Source organism: Anolis sagrei, chromosome Y, assembly GCF_037176765.1.
Source record: "Anolis sagrei isolate rAnoSag1 chromosome Y, rAnoSag1.mat, whole genome shotgun sequence".
Taxonomy (NCBI): Eukaryota; Metazoa; Chordata; class Lepidosauria; order Squamata; family Dactyloidae; genus Anolis; species Anolis sagrei.
Genome location: NC_090035.1, coordinates 56,190,977 through 56,214,157, shown reverse-complemented (window position 1 = coordinate 56,214,157; position 23,181 = coordinate 56,190,977). Strand labels below are relative to the sequence as shown.

Sequence of the window (23,181 nt, the reverse complement as noted above, 5' to 3'; positions counted from 1 at the left end):
AAAGGGAGTTGGGGGGGGGGAGGAAGGGCACAGGAGTGCCAAAGGCTGCATGACAGGGAGTTGGGGGGGGAGCGGGGAGACAGACTCAGTCCACGCTGAAAGTTTGGGGTCTGCCCATGGGCAGGATGAGATCGGGGGAAAAGTCACCCACAGCCAAGCAGATCACCCAGTGCATGGGAGAGATGATGGCCCGGCCGCTTTGGTTACTCTAGATAACCTGGATCCGATCGCATCAGGGCAATGTGCCAAAGGCTGCATGACAGGGAGTTGTGGGGGAGATTAACCAAAAAGTTGGGAAATTAACCAAAAAGCTCGCCCGGCCGCTTTGGTTCCTCAAGATAACCTGGGTCCGATTTGATTTGATTTAATTGATTTGATTTGATTGATTTGATTGATCTTGGGATCGAGCTGGCCTAAAAAAAACAGATGGCCATCTGTCAGGGGTGGTTTGAACGCGGTTTTCCTGCTTCTTGGCAGGGGGTTGGAATGGATGGCCCATGAGGTCTCTTCCAACTGTTTGATTCTATGATCTGTTTTGTATTCAATATCAGGACAATGTTCCTGCGTTCAGCAGGCAGTGGCAATGTAAAAGTAAAGCAAAGCAAAGCAAAATTGATTTGAATTTATATATATTGCAAAAGAATTTTCCTGGCTATGCATTCATAAAGGGAAATCTGTAACTAACTCTAAGGCTGGATCTATACTGCCATATAATCCAGAATGTCAAAGCTGATGATCCCCATCATCATCTTTAAACTGGATTATAAGTGTCTACGCTGCCATATAATCCAGTTCAAAGCAGATAATTTAAAAAAAACCTTCTATAATCACAGGTCTGTAAATAAAGAACAATACTCAGAAAACAGATAGTAAACAATCAGGGCCAGCTAACACCTACTAACAAAGGATTCCCCCTGGCAGGAAACAGCCAGGCTTTGAAGCTGCAAGGCTATTCAATGCTAATCAAAGTGACCAATAGCAACATTCACACTTGCCTCAAGCAAACAAGACTTCTTTCTCCCACCCTGGACATTATTCTACAGATAAACCCCACTTGACTAGTTTCCAACAGACCTCGCAACCTCTGAGGATGCCTGCCATAGATGTGGGCGAAATGTCAGGAGACATCGTAATGATCCCATAGGAGCGATCTCGGCCTACCCCTACGCACTTCAGGTGTACTCATTCTCCTGTTTGGACTGTCAGAGTGTTGGTGTTTGTGGGAGGGATTGTTGGTTGAAACGCATGCATGTAAAGTAGACACGGGCGTTATGTTTATTCAGAAATGCAAAATGAACCAAAAACTGGCCCTGATGTGGACCAAACACAGCAACAAACAGGGACCAACTAGAGCACACAGCCACAGAAGAGTCTTAATTTTTTTTTAGAATTCTTTTTATTTTTTAAAAGAATAAAAGACACTATTTTTTAAAAATATTCAAAAATGGAAACTTTACCAAAAACTGGCCCTGATGCGGACCAAACACTGCCACGAGACAGGGCAAGTGAGAGCACACAGCAAGTCGCCATTAAAATCAATCATTAATCATTAATCATTAATCAAGAATAAAAGAAATATTTAGCTAATGATAGCTTGTAGTTTGCTTCCCCTTTGCTTTTCTGAACTTTCCCAATTTGTAGTAATCCCTGTTTTTACGGGGTCACGGGGGGGAAGCGTACACTGGAGCATAGGCAGTTGGGCTTCTTGCCTGAGAGGGAAGGATGGGAGAGGAAGCTTGGGAAGGGATTGTTCTTTGATTTGCCATTATTGATTCGGGAGGACCAGTACACCAATGGATCGCTGGATAAATTCTCCAGAGGCTCTTAAAATACACTCCCGAAGCTTTTTGCATGCGCAAAAGCGACTTCCGAAATGTCGTTATTAAGTACGATTCGATTCGATATTGAGATTAATAACGAATCGATTCGTTAAAGCGAATATTTAGTATTTTTTTAAGAATAAAAGACAGGTATTTTTAGGAAATATTCAGAAATTGAAAATTAACAAAAAACACAGCCACGAGACAGGACAAACTAGAGGACAAACGCCCTGTTGTGAAGCGTACACACTCACAGGACTACAGGAGTGCCTCTTAAAGAAATATATAAATAAATACATAATAGCAGCATTTTTTGGTGAGTATCTTTGTTTTCCTTTTTTAAATAATTAAATCAACGAATAATAGCAGCTGTTCTACTTATAAATATTAAAATATAAGTACCTTCATTTTTAATGGGGTTTTTTTGGTGGTTTTTTTGTGTTTTTTTATGAGGTAGGTAGTTTGTTTATGAGTAAGGGAGTTGGGGGAGGGGGGAAGCGTACACAGGAGTACAGGAATGCCTCTTCTCCTGGCACCCCAGAGGCGATGCCCAACAGGCTGAAAGGGGACCGGTAGGGGACGACTGGGGAAAGGGTGTATGAAAGGGAGTTTGGGGGGGCAACACAAAGCACGAAGCACAAAAGTACGCATCAGGGCAATGTTCCCGCGTTGAGCAGGCAGTGGTAACGTAAGGCAACACAAAGCACAAAAGTACGCATCAGGGCAGGCAATGTTCCCGCGTTGAGCAGGCAGTGGTAACGTAAGGCAACACAAAGCACTAAAGTACGCATCAGGGCAGGCAATGTTCCCGCGTTGAGCAGGCAGTGGTAACGTAAGGCAACACAAAGCACAAAAGTACGCATCAGGGCAGGCAATGTTCCCACATTGAGCAGGCAGTGGTAACGTAAGGCAACACAAAGCACTAAAGTACGCATCAGGGCAGGCAATGTTCCCGCGTTGAGCAGGCAGTGGTAACGTAAGGCAACACAAAGCACAAAAGTACGCATCAGGGCAGGCAATGTTCCCGCGTTGAGCAGGCAGTGGTAACGTAAGGCAACACAAACCACAAAAGTACGCATCAGGGCAGGCAATGTTCCCGCGTTGAGCAGGCAGTGGTAACGTAAGGCAACACAAAGCACAAAGCAACTAAGGTGATCTACCGCACGGAGGAAGGGTTGGTGTCGAAATCTATCTCCGGGTAGCCCAAAAGTGGCAAGTTGGCCTTTAAGAACACCAGCTTTTCCACCAAAAGGGGGTTGAGCGAGGTACGTTGGAGGGTGACAACATCTCCTGCCAGGCTGAAGACCCTCTCACTCTGCACGCTAGTTGGTGGGCAGCTGAGAAACTTGCGGGCTACGGTTGAGAGGTCAGGCCATGTACTCCTTTTTGAGGACCAGTACGCCAATGGATCGGTGTCTACATCCTCCTGAGGCTCATCAAAGTACCGATTGACAGAGAACTCTGCCGAGTCCATATTTGCTGCCCGGGCCGACGAAGATGTTCCTTGCCCTGCCATCAAAGCTATACTGTCGGGAATGAAACGCTCCGCTCTCCTCTTTTTCAGCTGCAGTGCTCTTGCTTCATCCCTGATAGGTGGCAAGGTGGGACTGACGTTATCGGTGCTGCCGTAACCGCTGGTGTTTTGGGGAGTAACGGCAGAAGGAATTTGCTCTGAGCGTTCCCCCACCCTCCGAGAGTATTCTTCTCTCACGAGCGAGATAAGTTCGGCCCTCCACTTTGGCAGTTCTTTGGAGCAGACAGTGTCCTTGATGGAAGGGTCGCAGAGTGCTGCCAAAACATGACTCTTACTCTCTGTCAACGGTAGAAGACGTTTACGGAGGGACAAATTCAACTTTCTGACCACTTCCTGGGCCTGTGGAGTCAAGGGCCCAGCCGTACACTGCAATGTACTTTGTCCACCCAGCGACTCCAAATGGCTCTTCAAACGCGAGACGACTGGGAGCACATGGCTGAGTAGTGCTTTGTCTCCTGAAAGTTTTTCGGTGGCCAGTTTGAACGGTTCTAGGATCTCAACCAGCTGAGTGATGGTCATCCACTCCTGGTTGTTGGGGACCAGCTTGTTTATCGGAGCCGCAATTGACAGCGAGACAGCGTGGACTGCCCTCTGTTGCTCCACCATGCGCTCCAACATGATGTAGGTGGAGTTCCAGCGGGTGGGGACATCCTGCAGTAACCGGTGTTGTGGGAGGCGCTCCAGGATTTGCCTGTCACGCAGCAGTTTTGCAGACTTCTTACGGTGGAAGACGCCCGAGATTCTGCGGCAACGCTCAATGAGTTGAGAGACGGCGGTGGCGCTGTTCTCATCGGTCCCCTTGAACCCATCTTTTACGCAGTTATGCAGCAAGTGCGCCATGCATGTTACGTTAGTGAAGCCGGCAGTTTCGACCGCCCGGATCATGTTCCTTCCTGCGTCTGTGACCATGAATCCCGAGTTAGTACCACCAGAATGAGTATGCCGCATCCAGTCTCTCATCATCTCTCGCAAGTACTCAGAAATGGTGTCGGCCCTGTGATCCGTATCGATCACCTCAAGGGACAGGAGTGCCCAACGATGACCCGAGTCTTGGCAACCCTCCATCTCCCACCAGTGAGCGGTCAGGGACAAATAGGAATGCCCTCCTCCCGTGCTCGTCCAGATGTCAGAGGTGAAATATACATGGACGGGTTGTGACTTGCTCAAAAGGTTCCTGAGACGTTGCTTGCATCCCTCGAACAAAGCGGGAATGACTGTTTGAGAGAAAGTTATGTGACTTGGGATCTTGTACCATGGTGCCAGGAGGTGAACAAATCGGTGGAAACCTTCCCGTTCCACCATACGGAAGGGCTGGTGGTCCAGAGCCATCATCTCTCCCAGGCGACGTGTTATTTCCTTCACTGATGGCGGCTTAACTCCAGATCTCACCCTTGTAACTTGCAGGCCCCAAGCATCGAAGGTTTTCTGCACGGGGCCTGTTGGTGTGTTTGGAGTGCTGCTGCATGTGCTGGCGACTTCAACTACGTCCAACTTCACAGTTGGGTGGTGTCTCCTCATGTGCGTCCTTAGCCCTGTTGTGGCAAGATGCCTCGTATCTTTTCCTCTGCTGACGTTCGCACCGCAATGCCTGCAAACTGCCAAAGTGGCCTTGTCCTTATGGACGTCGTAATGATCCCATAGGAGCGATCTCGGCCTACCCCTACCACGCACTTGAGATGTACTACTCATGCTCGTCTTTGGACTGTCGGTGTTTGTGAAAGGGATTGTTGTTGGTTGTTTCTGTGGCTCGCCCTGCAGCACCAAGCACTCCTCTTGATCACTAATTCCTGTGGTGGAAGCAGATTCCATATTGTCTCCTTCCTCCCATTCCTCAGACACGTCCGCCTCCTCGCCCTCCTCTTCATAACAAGTACTAGTATGAGAGGTACTTGGAAGGACATCAGGATCTGAATGTAGAGTCTTTCGAACTGAGGAATAAGGAGGAGGTCCTCCCATCTCACTGCTGGTTGAAGCATCTGTGGGTGTTTCAATAACCATCTCGTCGGTTGAATGTTCCCTTCTTGTCAATGTGTCCATCTGCAGTCCCCTGCCTTTCTTTGGTATTCGCGATAGCACTTGGCCCTTGCGACTAGAAAAGCCGGGAAGGAAGCGTTTCATCACACAGGTTGGAAGCACACAAATGAGCGATCAAGCACTGTATTGTATGACCGTGTTGGGTTACACAGGTTGGAAGCACACAAATGAGCGATCAAGCACTGTATTGTATGACTTTGAGTTGGCAACTAGAGCACACAGACACAGGAGAGTTTTAGAATTTTTTTGAGTTTTTTTGAGTTTTTTTGAGAAATAAAATACACTAAAGGTATTTTTTAAAAATAGTCAGAAATGCAAAATAAAGCAGAAAATGGCCCTGCTGTGGGTGAGAAACAGCCACAAACAGGGACCAAGTAGAGCACACAGACACAGGAGAGTTTTAGAATTTTTTTGAGTTTTTTTGAGGTTTTTTTGAGAAATAAAATACACTAAAGGTATTTTTTAAAAATAGTCAGAAATGCAAAATAAAGCAGAAAATGGCCCTGCTGTGGGCGAGAAACAGCCACAAACAGGGACCAAGTAGAGAACACAGACACAGGAGAGTTTTAGAATTTTTTTGAATTTTTTTGAGTTTTTTTTTTGAGAAATAAAATACACTAAAGGTATTTTTTAAAAATAGTCAGAAATGCAAAATAAAGCAGAAAATGGCCCTGCTGTGGGCGAGAAACAGCCACAAACAGGGACCAAGTAGAGAACACAGACACAGGAGAGTTTTAGAATTTTTTTGAATTTTTTTGAGTTTTTTTTGAAAAATAAAATACACTAAAGGTATTTTTTAAAAATAGTCAGAAATGCAAAATAAAGCAGAAAATGGCCCTGCTGTGGGCGAGAAACAGCCACAAACAGGGACCAAGTAGAGAACACAGACACAGGAGAGTTTTAGAATTTTTTTGAGTTTTTTTGAGTTTTTTTAAAAGAATAAAAGGAAAGGTATTAGAAAATATTCAAAAATGGAGCTGGCCCTGAGGTAACACAGGCAGGAGTCAGGGCAAACGATCTAACACAGAAACACCCAAAAAAATAGCACAACAGAAGACTCCAAGTAACTACTCAGTCTTTGCTCCAAAAAAATACTACTCAGTCTTTGCTCCAAAAAAATAGCACCAACAGAAGAGTCCAAGTAACTACTCAGTCTTTGCTCCAAGCCAAGAGAAGCCACGTCGCCAACGCAAGCAACAAGCACCGTGACCAAGCACTGCAGCACAACCCTCCCACACCTCTCCTCCCTCTCGCCTCCGCGCTAGAAATGAGCTCCGCGGCCGCGTGGAGCTCCTTTTAAAGGCCTTCCCGGCCAATCAAAAGCTGCCACGGTGCACTGCTGGGTGCTTGGGAGCGCCGGATTGGCTCCCAGGCACCAGCACATGACCACAGCACTGAAGTCAGCACAGCAGCCGCCATTCCATTTACGAGAGGAGCTGAAGCTCGTAAAAAAAATGGGGCTGCTGTTTCGATATTTTCAAACCCTTCCGGGTTTGAAAATATGTTTTGATATCGCGTCGGATATGCTAAAAATAACGAATAAATTCCGAAAAAACAAATTAACGAACGAAAACGGACAGCCCTAGAGGATATAACTGTGTATATGTATATCTAACGGAAGTCTGAACTGAGAGGTTTTGTAACTGTTTCTTCAATTGGGGTATGCTTTTATAATATTCAGGCTGAGAGGATACTTAATAATACTCTTCAGTGTTACCATGGGGTTTATTCTCCTCAGAGGGTTTAAATATTATTCTCCTCAGAGGGTTTAAATATCAATGTCATACACAAGCTGTGATAAAGAGGTAACTATAACAAAACGTTTCTTTTTAAAAAATATTTTTATTGATTTTATTTTACAGACATCATTATAGAAAAACATGTAACAGATACAAAAAGAGGGGGGTTATGATGAGTGAATGTGGGGGGTAGGGGGTTTAGACAGCGGAAGGGGGGAGGGATCGGGTCGCAGGAGGACAAAAGGGTGGTGGTGGGGGGACAAGGGAGGGAAGATCGGGGATGGGAGTATGGTATTTCCAGGATTGCCCAGATGGGTTCATACGGTTTTGCTTTTACATACCTTACTCAAAGTTTTTACATCGTACTTCTTCATTTAACTATTCTTATGTATTGATTAACTTTAACATATGTGTTTTTATCTACTTGTTCTGGGGATTCGTCCCGTTTCTTGCTTATTTCTTCCTTGGATTTCATTTATATATCCATTGTGTACATCTCTTTGTTTCTCTCCCTTATGAATTCTAATACTGAATTCCAATCTGTTCTTTGGGGCTTCATATAGTTTTGGGAGATTCTTTGTGTCAGAATGTCCATGCTTATTATATCCATTATTTTGCTGATCCAATGTTCCACTGTTGGTATCTCTTCGGTTTTCCACATTTTTGCAAGCACCATCCTAGCAGCCGCTGTCAAATAGAAAAGAATCTTGTCTTCATTCTTTATGTATTGTCTTCATTCTTTATGTAAGTTATGTATTCCTAATAGTAGTGTTTCAGGCCTTGGGTCGAATTTTATTTTTAGTATTTTTTCCATCAATCTATGTATTTGTAGCCAATATCTCTTAACTTTTCCACAATTCCATCACATGTGCAGGAATTCGCCTCTCTCCTTCCCACATTTCCAGCACCGATCTTTAGATTTATCTTTGTTAATTTTTGCTAGGACCTCCGGTGTTAGGTACCATCTATAAAAGATCTTATACCAGCTCTCTTTGAGGTCAGTGGCATAAGTGTACTTAATTTTCTTTTTCCAGATTTTTTCCCATTCTGCTAGTGGTATGGAGTATCCTATGTCTCTTGACCAGCTTATCATGCTAATTTTTATTTGTTCCTTCTCCATAACCCAAATTAAGAGTTGGTTATAAATTTTCCTTATTATTTTTGTTTCTGTCAGAAGTATTTTATCCCAAAAGGTTTTTTTGTGTGTCAAAGCCTAGTATTTTGTCTGTCTTGAAGTTTTCTCTAATTTGGTGGTAATGGAACCATGAGATGGTAGTGTCTAACTGGTTCAGTTCCTCCCTCGATTTTAGTGTTATTTCCTGTCCCTTGATCTTTAATAGTTGGTTATATGTTAACCATATGTTTCGGGGTATTTCCCTTTTGTGGTATGCTTCGTTTGGGGAGAACCACATTGGAGTTTTCTGGTAAAGTCTACTTTTATATTTGTTCCAGGTGGATATTAGTGCGGTTCTTATGGGATGATTCTTGAAGGGTTTCTCTTTCTTTCCTTTCTCTCTCCAGAGGTAGGTGTGCCAACCCAGGTTAATGTCAAATCCTTCTATTGCCAAGATCTTCTCCGTCTCAAGCGTCACCCAGTCTCGGAGCCAGCTTAGTGCTGCCGCATCATAATAGCAACTCGGGAAGAGCCAGTCCTCCCCTTTTTTCCCCCGTTTATCAGATTTACCGCACTTATTCTATGTTTCTTATTGTTCCATATAAATTTGATTAATTCTTTTTGCCAATTCTGTACCATTTTGTTTGTTCTGAGAATTGGGAGTGCCTGGAATGTAAACAAAATATCGGGTAGAATGTTCATTTTTATTACCGCTATTTTGCCTAGCAATGAAAGATTGAGTTTTGACCATTTCTGTAGTTTGTTTCTTATTTCAGCCCATTTTTTTTTTGTAATTGTTTTTTATCAAGTGGTTATTATTAGGGGAAATTATTACTCCCAAGTATTTTACTCTTGTGGTGATCTTAATGCCTGTCCTTTCTTGCAGTGCTTCTTTCTTCTCTCTATTCATATTCTTAACAATAATTTGTGTCTTATCTCTATTGATCTTCAGACCTGCCACTTCTCCATACTTCTCTATTTCTGTTAACCATTTGCTTATGTTATTTAATGGGTCTTCTATGAAACACACTAGATTGTTGGCAAAAGCGCGTGTTTTGTAGGAGTGGCCTTTTGTTCTTAATCCTGTAAGTTCTGGGTTCTTTCTTATGTTTTTCAATAGAATCTCCAGAGTTAGAATAAAGATCAGGGGAGATAGGGGGCATCCCTGCCTTGTCCCTTTTAATATCAAAATGTTTGTTGATTGTTGTCCATTCACCATTATTTTTGCATGTTGTTCTGTGTAGATTGCTTCGATTGCTTTTGTGAAGTGGTATCCGATGTCCATCTCCCTTATTGTTGCTGTGATGAAATTCCAGTTTACTCTATCAAACGCGTTTTCAGCGTCAAGAAACATAAATGCTATTTTCTTCTGGTTGGATTTCTCATAGTAGTCCATAACATTTATTACTGTTCTTATGTTGTCCTTGAGTTGACGTTTTGGGAGGAACCCCACTTGATCTTCACCTATTCTGTTGTTTAATAAGTTCTTTAGTCTTCCTGGTAGTACTCTAGTAAAGATTTTATAATATACATTGAGTAGAAAGATGGGTCTATAATTTCTTACTGATGTACTGCACGTGTTCTCTTTGTGAATTAGGCATATCGAAACGGTTTTCCATTATTCAGGGATTTTTTCCTTCTTCTAATATGCTGTTCATTATTCTTTGGAGATGGGGTATCAAGGACTCTTGGAAGGTCTTGTAGTATTTGGTGGTAAAGCCATCGGGCCCTGGTGCCTTGTCCGCTGGAATGTTCTGTATTGTTTTCTTTATCTCTTCTTGCGTAATTTTTTTATTCAGATTTTCCCTTTGTTCATCTGTTATGCGTGGTATGTATTGTGTTCCTAGGTATCTTGATATTTTCTCGTCCGACACATTTTCATTTTTGTAGAGTTCTTTATAATAGTTTGCAAATTGAGCTACAATGTCTTCTGTTTGGAAAAAGCTTGTCCCGTTCTCTTCAATTTTTGTAATATATCTGGTTTGTTTCTTTATAGCTATTCTTCTCGCCAGCCATTTTCCCACTTTATTAGCGTTTTCGAAGTGATGTTGTTTGGCAAATTTGAGTTTTTTCTCCATCTCCTCTAGTTGCAGTATATTCAGTTGTTTCTTGAGAAGCTCCAACTGGTGTATTGTTTTTTTGTTATCTGGGTTTTCTTTCGCTGAGGTTTCAAATTTTGTTATTTCTTTAAAGTTTGTCACACTTTTCCTTTTTGAGTTTATTCAATCTTGCACTCTGCTCAATAAAGTGTCCGCTTATAAATGCTTTCTTGGTGTCCCATACAGTATTTATTGGTGTTTCTTCATCCAGATTAATTCTGAAGTATTCCTTTAATAGGGAATGAATATTCTCTATTTGGTTGGGGTCCTTTATGAGGTTATCTCTCAATTTCCATACATAGGTTCTGTTTTTCCCTTGATGAATGTTTAGTGTTATTTCTAATGGGGAGTGGTCGGAATTAAGTATTGGTAGTATCTTGGTCTTCGTAATATTAGGTAACAGTGTTTTTGATCCCAAAATCATATCTATACGAGTCCACGTTTTATGCCTATGTGAGAAAAAGGTGAAATCTTTCTCGTCCTTATGTTGGTGTCTCCATACATCTTTTAATCCTAGATCTTCCTTTAGATTTTTAATTTTTTTGGGTAATGTTCCCGTTCTTTTTTAGTTTAACTTATTTTTCTTTATTGATTTGTCTTTAGTTGGGTCTAGTACACAATTAAAATCTCCCATGATTAGTAGCTCATCATACTCCTGTTCTTCTATCAGTTTTTTCAGGTTCTTAATGAATTTGTCTTTCGTGGTCTTTGGGGCATATATGGAACACACCAGGATGTTTTTACCTTCCGCCTCTATTTTTATTCCTAATATTCTCCCCTCTTGGTCCTTAAATACTAGTTTAGATGGTATTTTTTTCATTTATATACATCACTATTCCATTTTTTTTGTGGACCTGCTGTGTAGTACATTTCTCCCAATGCTTTTTGTTCTAGTAGGTTGCTGTGTTTTTCTATTATATGTGTTTCTTGCAATGAAATAACACCATAATTACTCTTTTTTAATTGGTGCAACATTTTCTTTCTTTCATTGGGACAGTTGAGACCATTTACATTATTACTATATAGTTTAACTTTCCAACCCATTATTGTTCTTATTTTTTCCATCTACAACCATATCTTTCCTAAGTTCGAGTACCTGGAGGGAATATTCATTCGGTGATTTTTCTCTGGCTCTTTTTCTTTTGTTCTCATATTCTGCATCTTCGTGATTTTCCGAAGGGCCTGGTGCTTACCCCTCGTCATCTACTTTTCTTTCTTCCTCCTTCTTCCTGTCTTTTTCCTTTTGTCTTTCTGTTTTGATAAATTTTTCCCAGAACGCTCTGGCTTTGGGCTCCGAGGTGAGCCAATGTTTTGTCTCTTTCCACATCACCATCAAGCCTTCCTTTTTCTCCCATTTAAATTTTACATGCCTTTTTAAAAATTCATCGGTCAAGAAGTAGGGCTCAATTCTGTCCCCGATGTTATTTAACATCTACATGAAGCCGCTGGGAGAGATCATTCGGAGTTTCGGACTAAGATGTTATCTCTATGCAGATGATGTCCAAATCTGTCACTCCTTTCCACCTGTCACCAAGGAGGCTGTCCAGACCTTGAACCGGTGTTTAGCCACTGTATCGGACTGGATGAGAGCTAACAAATTGAAATTGAATCCAGACAAGACAGAGGTCCTACTGGTCAGTCGCAAGGCCGAACAGGGTATAGGGTTACAGCCTGTGTTAGATGGGGTTACACTCCCCCTGAAGATGCAGGTTCGCAGCTTGGGAGTGATCCTGGACTCATCGCTGAGCCTGGAACCCCAGGTCTCAGCGGTGGCCGGGAGAGCTTTCGCACAATTAAAACTTGTGCGCCAGCTGCGCCCGTACCTTGGGAAGTCTGATCTGGCCACGGTGGTCCATGCTCTTGTCACATCCTGGTTGGATTACTGCAACGCACTCTACGTGGGGTTGCCTTTGAAGACTGCTTGAAAACTTCAACTAGTCCAGCGAGAAGCAGCCAGATTGCTCACCGGAGCGGCGTACAGGGAGCATACCACCCCCCTGTTGCGCCAGCTCCACTGGCTGCCGATCCAATTCCGAGCACAATTCAAAGTGCTGGTTTTGACCTATAAAACCCTATACGGTTCCGCCCCAGTGTATTTGTCCGAACGGATCTCCCTCTACATCCCACCTCGAAGCTTAAGATCTTCTGGGGAGGCTCTGCTCTTGACCCCGCCACTCTCACAAGTGAGGTTGGTGGGGACGAGGAGCAGGGCCTTCTCAGTGGTGGCCCCCACCTGTGGAACTCCCTTCTGCCGCCCTATTTTATTATGTACTGTTGTTTTAACTCTAACTGTTGAATTGCTTTTGTGGTATTTATATTATTATTTATATTATTGTCAATTGATTTAGGCATTTAATTGTGCCTCCTCTGTAAGCCGCCCTGAGTCCCCCCCCCCCCGGGGTGAGAAAGGCGGGGTATAAGTAAATGAAATAAACAAATAAATAAATAGTATTTCTTTCTCCTTTCTAGAGCTGAGGGGGGTATTTACAACAACAGACTGAGAAGCCACAGTCATTGTGTTAAACTACATCACCAGTGGAACCTCACTCTGTGAAGACTGTGTGTTGATCAGTTGTGCACTGACCTCCACACATTAAAAAAACCCACGCACAGGCATCTTTCAAAGCAAAATAAAAACAAACCAACAAAAGTCCCATGGCGATCAGCGAGTGGCGATGGGGGCAGGACTGTGAAATCTGGAAGCCCCTACTCACAGACTGGCACATGGGTGGTGGGTACAGACTCAGTCGTTCTACCTCAAGGTCCGAGGCAGTTGAGTAGTTCGGCAGCTGTATCCGCGACTGAGCAGTCCTATTGAGGACCCACTCTGCTCACTCCACATGGGGAGGGGGCTAGAAAAGGTGCCCTAAACATAGTCTGCCTCTCTCATCCCTGACTGGACTGCCGCGTCCAGTGGGGTCACCACCCTGCGGCCAAAAAAGAAATATGAACTTCGGTACATGGAATGTACGAACACTGATGGACAACAGTGACAGCAAACGTCCTCAACGCAGAACTGCCATCATTGCAAGGGAGCTGGGACACTTTAACATCGACATAGCAGTCCTTCAAGAGACCCAGAGAGCAGGAGAGGGACAGCTGAAGGAAGAAAAAGGAGGTTACACCTTCTTCTGGAAGGGACTGCCTGAAGAACACCAAAGACTGCACGGAGTTGGCTTTGCTATCAGGAATGATCTGGTGAAACATCTGACCGAAGCACCCACTGGCATCAACGAACGACTCTCAACCCTCCGAATTGATCTTGCCAAAAACCAACAGGCAACCATCATAAGCGCCTATGAACCAACACTAGATGCTGACGAAGACATCAAGGAGAAATTCTACTATCAGCTGGACACCGTCCTATCGGGGATACCGACGGAGGACAAAATCATCCTCCTGGGGGACTTCAATGCAAGAGTCGGGAGAGACTTCGACCTGTGGCCAGGTACCATAGGAAAAGACGGGGTTGGAAACAGCAACTCGAATGGCATCCTGCTTCTCACGAAATGTGCGGAGCACAACCTTGTCATCACCAACATGCTCTTCCGCCAGAAAAACAAGTTCAAGACATCATGGAAGCACCCCCACTCCAAGCATTGGCACCTCTTAGACTATGTAATCACACGTGCCAGAGACCGCCATGAGGTGCTCCTCACAAGAGCCATGACAGGTGCTGACGACTGCTGGACTGACCACAGGCTAATCTGATCAACGATGGTTCTCAAGATAGCCCCCAAGCGCAGGCTGCAAGGAAGAAAGACAAGGCGCAAAATGAACATCCAAGCCCTTCAGGAGCCCTCCAGATGAGCCCATCTCCAAACAGCACTCAAGAACCATCTACCCACAGAACACCCCGAAAATGTTGAGGAACATTGGAACAAACTGAAGACCTCCATCATCACAGCCTGCGAAGAAACTATTGGATATCAAACCAAGAAACATCAAGATTGGTTTGATGAAAATGACATCGAGATCCAACAGCTAATTGACAAGAAAAGGAAAGCCTTCCAAACATGGCAGAGAGACGTCAACTGTGCTGCTAAGAAAAAGATCTACGCCAGTGCAAAAGCTGAGGTCCAAAGAAGGACAAGAGAACTCAAGAACATCTGGTGGACAAAGAAGGCTGAAGAAATCCAACACCTGGCAGATACTCATGATGCTCAGGGATTCTTCAAGGCCACAAAGGTCATCTATGGACCAAGAAACCATGGCATACAGCCTCTACGCTCATCAGGTGGAACCAAACTCCTGAAGGACCAAAAGTCAATTGCACTACGTTGGAAAGAACACTACCAAAGCCTCCTGAACCGCAGCTCCAATGTGGCCGAAGAGGTCCTCTCACAAATCCCGCAACAACAAACCAGGGATGAGCTTGCAGCACTGCCTAGTCTGGAAGAAGGCAGCAATGCCATCAGCCAACAAAAGAATAACAAAGCCAGCGGACCGGATGGGATCCCTGTTGAAATCTTTAAAGAGGGAGGACCCGAGCTGACACACCAACTCCACCAGCTCATAGAAAAAGTGTGGGTGACCGAGAAAATCCCAGCAGATTTCAAGGATGCCACCATCATCACCCTCTTCAAAAAAGGGGAAAGAACAGACTGCGGAAACTATCGAGGTATCTCCCTTCTAACCTCTGCTGGGAAAATCCTCACAAGAATCCTTGCAAACCGCCCTTCTGCCCCTCTCAGAAGACACCCTCCCAGAATCCCAGAACGGCTTCCGCCGCTCCAGAGGAACCATGGACATGATCTTCACTGCACGACAGCTCCAAGAAAAATGCAGAGAACAAAATCAACCTCTGTACATGGCATTCATCGACCTTGCAAAGGCATTCGACACAGTAAATCACAGCACTCTCTGGGCCATCCTCCAAAAAATCGGGTGCCCAAGCAAATTTGTGAACATCCTGCGGCTCCTCCATGATGACATGATGGCAACAGTCTTGAACAGCAGTGGCTCCCAAAGTGACCCATTTAAGGTGGAATCAGGTGTCAAACAGGGATGTGTTATTGCCCCAACTTTATTCTCCATCTTCATTGCTATGATACTTCACCTTGTTGATGGGAAGCTTCCCACCGGAGTGGAAATCATCTATCGGACAGATGGCAAGCTATTCAACCTCAGCAGACTGAAAGCCAAAACCAAGGTCACAACAACATCTGTTATAGAACTCCAGTATGCTGATGACAACGTCGTCTGTGCGCATTCAGAAGAAGATCTACAAGCCACTCTAAACACCTTTGCAGAAGCATACGAGAAGCTCGGCTTGTCATTGAACATTAAAAAAACCAAGGTACTTTTCCAGCGGACACCAGCCAACCCTTCTCCAATGCCAGTGATACAGCTTAATGGTGTAACATTAGAAAATGTTGATCATTTCCGCTACCTTGGCAGCCACCTCTCCACCAAAGACAACATTGATGCCGAAATAAAACACCGCCTGAGCTCTGCAAGTGCAGCATTTTTCTGAATGAAGCAGAGAGTGTTTGAGGACCGGGACCTCCGTAGGGATACCAAGGTGCTTGTTTATAAAGCTATTGTCCTCCCAACCCTGCTCTATGCCTGTGAGACATGGACTGTCTACAGATGTCACATGCAACTCCTGGAACGATTCCATCAGCGCTGCCTCCGGAAAATCCTGCAAATCTCTTGGGAAGACAAGCGGACAAATGTCAGCATGCTGGAAGAAGCAAAGACTACCAGCATTGAAGCGATGATCCTCCGCCACCAACTCCGCTGGACCGGCCATGTTGTCCGGATGCCCGACCACCATCTCCCAAAGCAACTGCTCTACTCTGAACTCAAGAACGGAAAATGGAATGTTGGAGGACAGGAAAAGAGATTTAAAGATGGGCTCAAAGCCAACCTTAAAAACTCTGGTATAGACTGTGAGAACTGGGAAGCCCTGGCCCTTGACCGCTCCAGCTGGAGGACAGCTCTGACCAGCAGTGCTGCAGAATTTGAGGAGGCGCGAGTGGAGGGTGAAAAAGAGAAACGTGCCAAGAGGAAGGCGTGTCAAGCCAACCCCGGCCGAGACCGCCTTCCACCTGGAAACCAATGCCCTCACTGCGGAAGAAGATGCAGAGCAAGAATAGGGTTCCACAGCCACATACGGACCCACAAGAATATTGGAAGACAATCATCCTTGGAAAGCGAGGGATCGCCTAAGAAGAAGAAGACCCTATCTAGATTCGCTTCAATTAGGGGTTTCGATTTTTTGGTAATGTTATTTCCTCTATGATTTCTTTGGTGTTCTCTTCTTCCTCTTCCCCTATATTTCTAAATCTCAATTGGTGACTGTGAAGGAGTCGTTAAAATGCTGCCACCAATGGTAAAGAAGACCGTATTAATGCCACCGAATGCCACCAAATGTGAAGGTGCGAGTGGTAAAACACCCACTGCCACCTAATCTATGAGAGAAGCCAGGCAACGATCAATATCAACCTAGGACCTATTTTATAAAGGGACTGTTAATTACAGAAAGCTTTATTCACTTGATAGCGTAGCGTTTACTTTCTTGGCTTGACTTTAGTATTGCAGGCTGTTCAACTTAGGAGAAACTGTATCAGGCAAGGCTTGAGGAAAACATTAACAAGTTTATTTTAACAGGAGTATAACAATGTATAACTGTTTTTCAAAAGAGGCACAAATCTTGATGGATACATTGGAAAGATTTCATGAGTAAACTCAGGCAAACACTTCATAAGGTTTCACAGCTGGCACAACAGGCTTAAACCCAGCCAAACCTTGATTCTTAATTCAGAATCAACAACCCCCTGTACCGGGTCCTTCTCTGCAACTATTTGGTCACCAATTGATTCCCTGAATCTCCACCAAGAGATTCAGTCTTTCCCTATAGCACACTGGCTACAGACACATTCCCTGAATCTCCACCAAAAGATTCAGTTCACTCAGTAGCTCGCTGGCGTACTGACTAATTCCCTGTTTCTCCCACTAGAGAAATCAGTCCCTTCCTGTAGCTCACCGGCCACAGACTGCCACTTTCAAAAAGCTGCACCGTGAAGTGATAGTTGGCTCCGCCCCTGTTGCTATGGCAACTCAGCTCAAGCCACAAGCCACCATCTCTAACAAAATATAATCTCCCATACTTACCATCCCTAAACCACTGTCCAAACTACACATAACCAAAGAATAAAACTTACACATCGTCACAGTGACCGCGGGCACACATGGAATGGAAATATCGCCAGGAAGATCGCGAGACTGGCAGCGGACAACTCAACGGGATTTAGTAAGGACATAATAAACTAAGACTTTGAGACTGAGAGAAAGGGAGAGGGGGACAAGGGGAGGGGGAGTGACTAGAAACAGAGGGTGGGGGGAAACCCTTCATAGAACTAAGGAAGAACAAGAAAGGAATAGGGAGGAATTAACCAATATATATATATATATATCTTTTGGTTAATTCCTCCCTATATATATATATATATATATATATATATATATATATATAGGTTAATTCCTCCATATATATATATATATATATATATATTTCTTTTTTTGCTCTCCTCTCGCTTTCTTTTGTTCCTCCTCCTTTCTTTATTCTTCCCCCCTCCTTCCTTCTTCGTCGCGATCTTATATTTTCCTTCCTCCCCGAATTTTATTAGGGTCTCTCCTTCCCCTCTCTCTGACCAATCCCAGCCTGATATCTTCCCCTCCTAGGCTAGAACACACCCCTTTAAGGCAAACCTAGATGCTGTGGCTTCACCAGGCCCACTCTCTTAGGCCTAAGCTAGCCTCCCAAGGTAAGGGAATCATTACACCTATAATGGTTAACAGAAGGCATATAATGGTCAACAGAATGCTTCAATGGTCAACAGAAGGCCTTTCAAAGTCATGGTAACTTTAAGGCCTTGCATGGTCTGGGGCCGATGTACCTGAGGGACCGCCTCACGCCCTACCAACCCCAGAGATCCCTCCGTTCTGAGGACCAAGATTTGTTGGAAATTCCCAGTGTCAAGACCTTGTGTCCAACCACAACCAGACGCAGAACCTTTACAGCAGTGGCACCATCTCTCTGGAATACTCTGCCACATGAAGTCCGTGCCTTGCGGGACTTATCAGCTTTCCGCAGGGCATGTAAGACATATCTGTTTCGGCAGGCCTATGATATCTGATATTGCTGTTTTTAAATTGTTTTAAATTGTTTTTAAATTGTGTTAGATTTTAGCCTGTTCTTGTAAGCCGCTCCGAGCCGCAGGGGAGTGGTAACATATACGTTTGAATAATAAAATAAATAAATAAATAATGGTCAATAGAAGGCCTATAATGGTTAACAGGAGGCTTCAATTGTCAACACAATGCTTCAATGATTAACATTGAACTAGAAGGCTTAAATGGTCAACAGAAGACCTCAATGGCCAATTTTCCCCATAAATCTTATATAAATTATATATATTTGCTTTATATATCTATATCAATTTTAAGCCAGTGATTTATAACGAAGGACAACGCATTCAATAAAACCGGGAGAGACGTTAATATTTCCAAAGGGATATATTTATGATTTTTAAAGAAAGCATGAAAAAAATACTGAGGCAAAATAAATAAATAAATAAATAAATAAATAAATAAATAAATAAATAAATATAAAATAATGCTAAATAAAACCAAAAATAAGACTAAAAATATTTAAATAATACTGAAAATAAGATTTTTAAAAGTAGTAGAAATAGTATAATAAGAAAATAACAGTAACATTTACATGGGGGTGGTGACGGCCGACAGGGAGCTCTGGCGTGGACTGGTCCATGAGGTCACGAAGGGTCAGAGACAACTGAACAAATGTACAACAACAACATTTACAAAAAATACAATAATAAAAATGCTAAAATAATACTAAAATAATAATAATAATAATCATCATCATCATCATCATCATCATCATCATCATATTTAATTACTTATTAATCGTCTTCCATCCGAAAATGCTCTAGGCAATTTACAAGCCAAATTGTAAAAGATAAAATACATACATACAGAAATTAAAAATTAACAGAGATCGAATGCTCTAGTAAAAAGCCAGGTCTTAAGTGCTAGAGTAAAAGGCCCTAAGTCATGCATGGCTCTCAAGTAGGGCGGCAAGGAATTCCATAAGGCCGGGGCAGAAATAGAAAAAGCCCTGCATCTGGTACTTTCCAAGTGCGCTTCTCTAGGACCCGGTATATAGAGTAAGTTGTGTTGAGCTGGTCGTTGCAACCTCCAATGATGGGAGAAGAAGAGGCGATCCCTAAGGTACGATGGACCCTGGCCATAAAGAATTTTAAAGGTCAGAACTAGCATCTTATACAGGCCATGGTACTCAGCTGGAAGACAATGTAAATGTTGCAGCACTGGTGTTATATGGCATTTCATGGGTGTTCTTGTGAATAACCTGGTTGCCACATTCTGAACAATACGGATAATACTATTATACTAAAGAATAATACTAAAGACAATATTTAATATTATTTAAAATTAATCTAGATACAATATAATAATAAGACTAAAAATAAGAGTAAAAGAAAACTAAAACTAATGGTAAAATCTATACACATAATAAAAGTGAAAATATGTATGTATTGGAGACAACAATGGTCCTCCAATGACATTGCAGGTTACCGTGAGTACTGTGAACGTGCCCAAGAGCCCTGCCGATGTTCTCCACAAACACCATATAGCCCACCACCCAAGTGAAAGCATTCATACAAGAACAATTTCATCCTAGATTTCATGTGTTTCCTCCATCACAGGCATCCCAGTGTTCCTTTCTCTCTTGACTGGTGTGGAATTTTCATGAAACCCACGCTCTGCCTCTCCCATAACCCTTTCTTATTCTTTTATATGGAACAAGCAAACAAAGGAATTGATCAACAGCTGAACATACTAGAGAGGTTTGGGGGACTAATGTAACAGGATGGATGTTGTAGTTCACCCTACATCAAGTCAGAGCACTGTGACCCCCACTGACAATGGACCTGGACTGCATTTACCATACAGAACCCCCATGACCAAGGCAAAATATTGGAGAGGATTGGGAAGAATTCATCTTGATTTATAGGTGTTGTAGGTGCTGGGATGTATAGTTCACATGCAATCAAAGAGCACTCTGGACCCCACCAATGATGGACATGTAACTAACTTGACACACAGAACCCTCATGACTAACATAAAGGCTTATGTGGATTTATAAGAGTTCTAGTTAACCACATCCAGAGAGCACTATGAACCTAAACAATGATGATGAACCAAACTTAGCACTCATACTTTGTATGGTTGTATGTAACCCTTTTATTATTATGTTATATTTTTATATATTACTATTATACCATTCTATTATTATATAAATATTTCATTTTATATTATTATTATTAACTATATCATCATCACCATTATCATAATCATTATCTATCTTTCTAGCAGAATGGGAGGGGAGTCAGTCTAGATGGTCTCTAGGGTTTCCCTTTTTATTTATTTCGATAGACATATTATTATTTCATTATTTTATATATACTACATTAATCTTACATAATTATTTTTCCATTATCTCATTATATATATATATATATATATATATATATATATTTATTTCACACACACATAATTAATATTAATATATTTCTTTCTCAGATCGATCTAGGTGGCCTTTATGGTTCTATTTATTTATTGCCATAGATTTGCTTCTAAAGACTTGGCATGTATTGATTCCCTTGCAATGAACGCCTGTCATTGGAGGCGTAATTGACTGCTGCGGCTGCCTCCCAAAGGGAAATTAGAAAGAAGAAGAAGAAGAAGAAGAAGAAGAAGAAGAAGAAGAAGAAGAAGGGGGGAAAGTGAGCTTCCTTGCACACACGACAAACGATCCTATCGCACGTCAGATGACAGAAGAATACTGATGAGAGAAAGGAGAGAGAACACTAGAAGAGATTGCATTGCATTCCATTCCACTGCATTCCTTCCTTTCCTTCCTTTCAAGTATAATCTCATCTGCTTTCGAGGCACAAGAGCCAATCTTTGCACAAGAGTATCATTTTTGCTCAAGAGTCAATTTTCGCATAACAGTGTCATTATTTTGTGTTGACTCCATCTTTGCACAAGAATATCGGTTTATGCACAAGTCAATATTCACACAAGGGTATAATTTTTTCATAAGAGTGTCACTTTTGCACATGACTTTCCTTTGCATAAGTGTCCTTTTTGCACAAAAGTCTTTTTTGCAAGAGAGATCATCCTCACCTTTGGACAAGAGTCCATTTTTGCACAAGAGCCTGTCTTTGCGTGAGAGTCGATGTTTCCCCAAAAGAGTCTTCTTTGCACAAGGATCCATTATCTGCAAGCAGGCCCATAGCCAGGATTTCGTTTCGGGGGGAGGGGGGGGGCTGAGTTTGAGTGAGAGAGGATCTACCCTAGCAAACCTTTTGTATCGTTATCCCAATACCCCCATGCATATGGGATATATTGAGCATGGTGATCAGATCATGATATGAATAAACATAACAGTTTAAATATTAAATGTTATTTATTAACTTTCATTAACAAAAAATTTAGAATACTTTTTGACTTATTTTTTACTTTACAGCAACAGACTTCTTTTCTTCTCCCCGGCCATTTTGTCAATTACTTTTTCTGGTGTGATAGTAATGTCCCGATGGATGGAAATCACTGCAAGTCCACTAAGTCTCTGGTCTGTCATTATACACTTTTCACTCTCTTCATGGTTAAAAATGATCTTTCCACACTGCATGTTGTTACTGCTAGAGTAGCTAACACAGTCAAAAGGAAATTTATTGACCGATAGTAGGTTTGTCACACAGTTCCAACACTTTAAGTACCTCAGTATCTTTCTTAATTGATGGTGTAATATTACACCACATTATGTACTCAGCCTTGACGGAAGCAAGTGCTGCGTCATTTTCAAAGTATTCTGACAGTTGTTCCATATGGTGAACTTTTTCTAGACCTGAAAACCCAGGGAGGAGAACCTGAAAACTGGTTAAAATATATTCATTTGACATGAACCTTTCAGTAATGTTCTGTACGAGTGAATTGACACATGGTATGAACACCACAACTCTGAAATAATCTTCTACAGAATTAGTCCCTGGATTTGCCTGATGCATCTGTCTTGAACTTTGCCTTGGAATAGTCAAGTTGCTTTGAAATATTTTTTCAGATGTTGTTCTTGCTAAATCAAAGAGTTTTACAAAATGATATTTTGCATCTGCTCTCAAAACTTATAAAGACTTTAACAGTGACTTAGCGTGGTTTATGGCAGATGCCATATCAAGACGTTTTTCCTGAAGAAAAATTGATATGGGCAAAGTAAGGCTAAAGACTTGTTCACAAACAAACAGGCTAACAATGAAATCGCTTTTTTCAATTGCAGTTAAAAAGTTTGAAGCTGAAGAAGAGATTTTCCATGGTTTCTCTGAGATTTCTTCTAAGGCAACTACAATCGGCTTAAATAGTTCAACGAATGTCAATACACTATCATGCCTCTCAATAAAACGAGTCTCACATAAACACGTCAGTCTTTTTTTCTTTGTTTCTGGCACATGAATGCTAATATTAATCTGCAAAATATTGTTAGCACTTGAACTGTTTCTGAAGAAATTTGTTATTTCTTTTATTGTTCCAAGACAATTTCTGACAGAAGAGTTTGAAAATTGTATCACTCAATGCAAGGTTCAGTCGATGACTTGCACAATGAAAATACCTTGCTTTGGGGTATGTTTCTCAAATTCAGCCATGGTGGCAACTCCATCGTAGCCCTGCCCTACACACTTATTCAAGTCCAATTTCAACATGTTGCATGTTTCTAGGATAACTTAAGTGA

At 42.4% G+C, this 23,181-nt stretch overlaps 1 long non-coding RNA gene across 1 annotated transcript in view; it reads left to right on the top strand.

Annotated features, from left to right (window-relative positions):
* Nucleotides 1-22,851, top strand: part of LOC137095177 (uncharacterized) — a 111,997-nt gene extending 89,146 nt beyond the window's left edge. Inside the window, exon 3 of the long non-coding RNA XR_010908803.1 lies at nt 22,732-22,851. This is a non-coding gene — a long non-coding RNA (uncharacterized lncRNA). The remainder of the gene's footprint in view (nt 1-22,731) is intronic.
* The last annotated feature ends 330 nt before the right edge of the window (nt 22,852-23,181 follow it).